This window comes from Trachemys scripta, chromosome 17 (genome assembly GCF_013100865.1).
Source record: "Trachemys scripta elegans isolate TJP31775 chromosome 17, CAS_Tse_1.0, whole genome shotgun sequence".
In the NCBI taxonomy this organism is placed as follows: Eukaryota; Metazoa; Chordata; order Testudines; family Emydidae; genus Trachemys; species Trachemys scripta.
This window is the reverse complement of record NC_048314.1, coordinates 12,958,943-12,965,084: the sequence shown is the minus strand read 5'-3', so window position 1 is coordinate 12,965,084 and position 6,142 is coordinate 12,958,943.

The window sequence follows — 6,142 nt, the reverse complement described above, 5'->3', positions numbered from 1 at the left end:
CTGACCTATGCACCCATCGCAAACTGGATCATCCTTCCCCTTGCAAGGCTTCCCCCTCCCTTAACGAGGGACCCTCACTGAGTGACTAGAAACAGCAGTTCGGCAGAAGCACTTACCCCAGCTCTGCTGCTCCAGGGCTTATTTGCGGGAGGCGCAGGAAGAGGGCGGCCCAGGCATTACCGACCATCTGACCCGGCTGGGGTTTGCCAGACGACACTGCAAAAGGGGCAATAGGTAGATTTTCCCACATGGGTAATGGAGGAGGGAGAGCAGTCAAAGAGGGCCCATGGAACTGGTGCTGGAGGAGAGTGGAAGGCTTGAGTCAAGGGGGAAGGAAACCAATGGGAGTTAGGCACCTAGGCACTTTTGAAAATCCCACAAGGTCCCTATCTGTATGTTTAGGTGCCTGAATAAAAGTGCCTTTACAAGTCTGTCCCGAAGAGAAGAGAGTGCGCTGCGTCTCAGGCAGCTCCCCCTGTGCACAGGGAATGCTGGGGACCGGACAGGAACCCTACTAAGGGTTAGGGTTAGGGTAGGGTCCGTGCTTCTCTGACTAGGGACTACTGAGTCTTCCCTCCCGGGTTCTCTGAGCACCCGGGCAGGTAAAGCCAACGAGAGCTGTGTTCACTCTCCAGCCGTGGCAATAATGAAGCCTTAAGTGTTTGCGTTCAGTCTATAGAGCCCTGGTCCTTTCCCCTCTCCAGCCCAATGCTCCAGCTCTCAATAGGCAGAGGCCCCATATCAACAATTTCCTGGATACATTTTGCTTTTGTTTTCCAGCAACTCTCTAGGCACTGCAGTTCCCGACTGTGATATTGTTTGGGCTTTGCAGAGTCTTCTCCTTCCTCCTCGCTCCGCTCTGCTGCCAGGTTAGGGGAAGGACAAACAACCCCTGGCCAGGGACAGATGGAGAGTTCATTGAAAGAAACCAAAGGGCGTCTCCTCTCCCAGGCTGCTTCTGGCTCCTAGCTCAGTCCAGCCGCCAGGGAGAGAACCCAGCCTCCTTCCCCTGGGGCAGGGGGTTAACTCTTTCAGTGCCAGCTCCTGCAAGGTATCACCTGCCCCATCTACAGGAGCAGTCAGCCCTTCACAAACACGAGGCAGGTCAGCATTATCCCCATTTTACACATTGGGGAAACTGAGGCACAGAGCAATGAAGTGATCCGAGGCCACAAAGGGCACCAGTACCTGAGCCAGGACTAGAATTCAGGATTTCCTGGCTCCCTGTTCCATGCTCAGATCACTTGGCCATGCTGCCATGGGAAGAAGAGGGTGGAGCTCAGGAGTGGGAAAAGTAGCATAAACCTCTTGGGCCTGGTCCTCTCCACATGAACACCCACTAACTCTACTATGCAATGGGAAGGAGGGGAGGAGCAGGTCCTTGTCCAGTTAGATCTATGGATATATAGATGGCTGGTTCCCCAGAGCTCCTGCCCCATTGGTACCAGAATGTCATGCAACGTCCTTCGGAAAGCCAAGGAGAGCTGCACACCAGTCTGCAGCAAGCCTCGGGTAGCTCACCTGTCACTGGCTTGCTTCGTCTGTCCCCTCTACACGCCCCCAGACACTAGCCACTGGTCATGGGGTCGTCCCCATGCTGCCAGCTGTGTGTCCATCTGCACGTTGTCTGGGCCACAGCCCTGGTCACTCACCAGGTTGCTGGGGTTGGGTCCCAGCACTGGACCCGTGTGTGCATACAGTGCGAATCCAAGCAGAGTTCAGCCCTGGCTCTGCAGCTCTAGGCAAATGCTTGGAGTGCGGATTCTCTTCTTGCAGCCCCTTCTGAGAGATCCCACAGTGCAACTGCCTAGGCCCTGAGACTAGGACCGCCTTTCCCAAACTCCTCAACTGCGTCAGCACACGCCTCCCCAGAGCTCCTGCCCGGGGGCACCCTGGCAAACAGTTTACTGCTTCCGGGACACGGGCAGGTGAAGCATATAACACACTGGCTTTGCAAAAGGGATTTCTGGAACAATTACTGAACCAATTAGCCAGCAGGGGGAGACACAAATCCAAGCAAAATACAAAGCACCTGCACGCAAAGCCCTGCCTCAGTTTCCTCATTGCTTGAGCATTCTTTGGCCTTTGGCTTCCAGGTCCCCTCCGCTGGGCCACACTTCTCCAGCTCATGGCTTCTCCTCCAAGCCTTGGCCTCTCTCTCTGACAGCTTCCTTCATCCTTGGCAGGTCCCGCAATCAAATATCCCCTCTCCCTCCAAAAGCCTGATCCCTTTGTTCCTCTCTCCTGCCCCAAGTTTCCTGTGTCTCTGTGACCCACCCAGGCCCCGTGTTTCTAAAGGGCTATACGGACACATCTCTGTTCTCTCTCTCGGGGCAGTTCCATTTCTTCAGGCCCTAGCCCTTGGCAGAGAAGTTGAGAAAACTAGGTTTGTTTAGGAGGCAGTGACTCCTCTGCTCTGCCTGGGCAAGATCTAGCCAGGTGCTGATAGTCATTCATAGACAGACACCCAGCACCACCCTCTGCCCCTTAGCATGAGGAGTGTGAGGGGACAATATAGTCGCTGACAGCCCTAACAGACAGTTCATAAACTCAACTTCATACGTTATACACTGACAGATTCCCACCGTCATCACAATTCATTGGCCACCTGACCTCTTCTCCCCCCGTCCCTCCCCCCCGGCTGCTGCAGGAGGTGGTGCCTTTGATGGAATGTACCCCCGACTGGACAGGCTACATCCTTCCCGACTGATATTCCAGACGCATGCTGTGTCCGACTGACGCTTCTCAACGGCAGCCAGACTGGACTTATTTGCTTGTCACGGACCCACCGGTTGTTCCTGTTTGTGACCCAGACTCCAAGCTCTTGTATAACACGTCTAACATCTGAGGATGTTTTACTGCTCATTTCCTTCCTCATCACCGTCTCAGCAACTTCTGTTCCTTCCAGACAGTCTCTTTTCTCCCAACCTTGGATCTGCTCGGGCCCTCGCTGGCTGATTGACTACATCGTGATCTTCCCCTTTCTAGAAAAAGCCTGATCCAAGCCCTTTGAAGCCAAAGGAAAGAGCCCTGCTGATTTCAGTGGCCATTGGATCTGGCTCACAAAGGCCTCCCACTGATTCTTGTCCTTAGGAGAGTGGAGAAGTTCACGACCGTTGCTTCTCTGAGCATTCTGTGCACTGGCCCAGTACGCACCTATTCAAGCCCACTGACCCTGGAGTAGCCGCCCACGAGCCATGGCTACAGCAGTGCCAATGGGGCATGAAGCAGGACGAACTTGGCCTAGGAGGGTCCCCAGGCAATGGATCTGTTTGGTGCATTGGCTTGTCACCTGGCAGTCAAAGCCGCTTTCTGTCTTTTGGCCTTTCAAGTGTCCCCGGCTGAAAACACAGAGGCCACCAGGACTTACCTTCGCTCAGCATCTCTCACCCCACACAGCCCTTCATAAAATCTCCCCCTCCTAAATACACTGATATTAACAGCACATTGCCATGAGGGGGAGGGATAGCTCAGTAGTTTGAGCCTTGGCCTACTAAACCCAGGGTTGTGAATCCAATCCTTGAGGGAGCCCATTTAGGGATCCGGGGCAAAAATCTGTCTGGGGTTTAGTCCTGCTTGAGCAGGGGGCTGGACTAGATGACCTCCTGAGGTCCCTTCCAACCCTGATATTCTATGAGAGTGATAACTCGGTTCTCCTACCCACCTTAGCTTGCCCCCGTCGGAGAAGATGCCTCGACCCATTATAGAGAGGAAGGATGGGCTTGCAGGTAGGGCCCCTGCAGCGTAAAGGAGTGTAGGCTGCAGTTACACCCACTTTAAGGCTCCTTCTTGCTGCCCGAGCAGCGACAAGGGGTCTCCATGTACGTGGGAGTCAGATTGTTTGGCCAGGACACCAGGGGCCAACACCCCACTGGTGAAAAGTGCCACATGCCACAAGGGCACAGGACTGCAGGTTTCCATGGCAACTTGAAGATGGCACCACTCATGTCATAACTATAAAGGGAAGGGTAACAGCTCTCCTGTGTACAGTATTATAAAATCCCTCCTGGCCAGAGACTCCAAAATCCTTTTACCTGTAAAGGGTTAAGAAGCTCAGGTAACCTGGCTGACACCTGACCCAAAGGACCAATAAGGGGACAAGATACTTTCAAATCTTGGGGGGGGGGAGGCTTTTGTTTATGCTCTTTGTTTGGGAAGTCGTTCGCTCTTGGGACTGAGCGGGACCAGACATCAATCCAGGTTCTCCACATCTTTCTAAACAAGTCTCTCATATTTCAAACTTGTAACAGCCAGGCAAGGATTGTTAGTTTTTATCTTTGTTTTCTCAACTTGTAAATGTACCTTTTACTAGAGTGTTCATCTCTGTTTGCTGTACTTTGAACCTGAGGCTAGAGGGGGGTCCTCTGAGCTCTTTAAGTTCGATTACCCTGTAAAGTTATTTTCCATACTGATTTTACAGAGATGATTTTTACCTTTTTTCTTTAATTAAAAGCCTTCTTTTTAAGAACCTGATTAATTTCTCCTTGTTTTAAGATCCAAGGGGTTTGGATCTGTATTCACCAGGGAATTGGTGAAGAGTTTCTCAAGGCTTCCCAGGGAAGGGAATCCACTTGGGAATGGTGGCAGCGGACCAGATCTAAGCTGGTAGTTAAGCTTAGAAGTCTTCATACAGGCCCCCACATTTGTACCCTAAAGTTCAAAGTGGGGAAGCAGCCTTGACAACTCACTGTCCAGGACCCCCCTAACATTATGCTGAGGCCTTGCCTCGTGGAGAACAACTATGGTACATTCCCACATCCTGGGCTTTCCTCGGAGGTCTCCCATCCCAGTGGGGACAGGCCCTGCCCTGGTGAGAGCAGACAGGATCACAGCAAGGGGTGTGAATTAGAGTGGCAATGCACTCGTCCCCCGAACTCCCTAGACATAGTCGGTATTGAATGGAGCGCGGTGAAAGTCAAATAAAGGCACAGCTCACACCGAAAAGCACTTTTCTGCCACGCTCTTTAATAACGATATGTCAGTGTACATTCGGGCAGCAGGGACAACATGCCGCCTTTAAGACTCTGGGGGGGGTTGCTGCTTTTCATTCATAAATACTTTTGTTTGTAACCATTGTAAAAAAAAAAAAAAAAAAAAAAAAAAAGAGGAAGAGAAGAGCTGCCATCAATGAGTGTGTGGGAGACAGTGTGAGAATGTGTGTGTGGGGAGTGTGAAATGTGTGAGCGTGCGCGTGGCGCGGGAGCCCTAAAAAGCACAGTAAGACAGCGATCGAATGAGGCACAGTGTTCACATCACAGCCTTTTGGGGTAGCCCCTAGGCTCAGTCAGGGCCCCTGGCCTTTGGTAACCCACCCAAAGCACTAGACAGTCTTGGGAGGGTTGGGAAAAAGCAGGCGGAGAGGGGTTTCAGCAGAGATGCGCTTCAGCCTCCAAAGTCTTCCCTGGAGACAGAGCTTCACAAAGGTACAGGGCAGCTGGACTCCAGGATCCTGGAGAGACTATTCCCTCATGTTCTAAAGCAGGACAAGATACCACCCCCAAACCCTGGGCTCTCTGCTGCTAACGCTGGGCTACTCTGCTGGCAGACGCTGGCTCTGTGCAGGCTGCATCACAGTGGGGAATGGAGGGGAAGGAAATGGATTTTATACACCCCTTGGGGGAGTCTGACCCTGTCCCAGGGCATCCCCTGCTCTCTCCCTGTAGTCACATCGTGCAAGGAGGGTGGGGGCGGGAGGGTTGGGGCTCAGCAGTGGTGACACTCGGCGGTGTCTGGCTCTACAGTCACACAGGGGGAGATGTTGCCCAGCCCTGGCTCAAATGGGGTTTTCTCTGCATTTGATTCAAATTCCCTCTGTCCCAGGCAGATTTTAAGACTCTCAATTGCATCCTCTGCTCAAAAGAGGGAGCAAGTTGCGTGCGCTGTCAGAGAATCCTCTCCCTCCAGGCAGGAGCAGATTCCCCTCTCCTCCTGCTGATGCTATGGAGTGGGATAAACAGGCCACTTCCTGCCTTTAATCAACCTCAGGGCGCAGTGGGGGGGAAAAATATCTGGAAAGAAAAACTCACTTCCTGTTGCAGAAGAAAAAGATAAAGCCTGGGCTCATTAAAGTGAATTTTACTGTGGCGAGAAGGGAAGGAGTCAAACACAATGTCCTTGAAATTTCCTCCACGGGGCTGTGTCC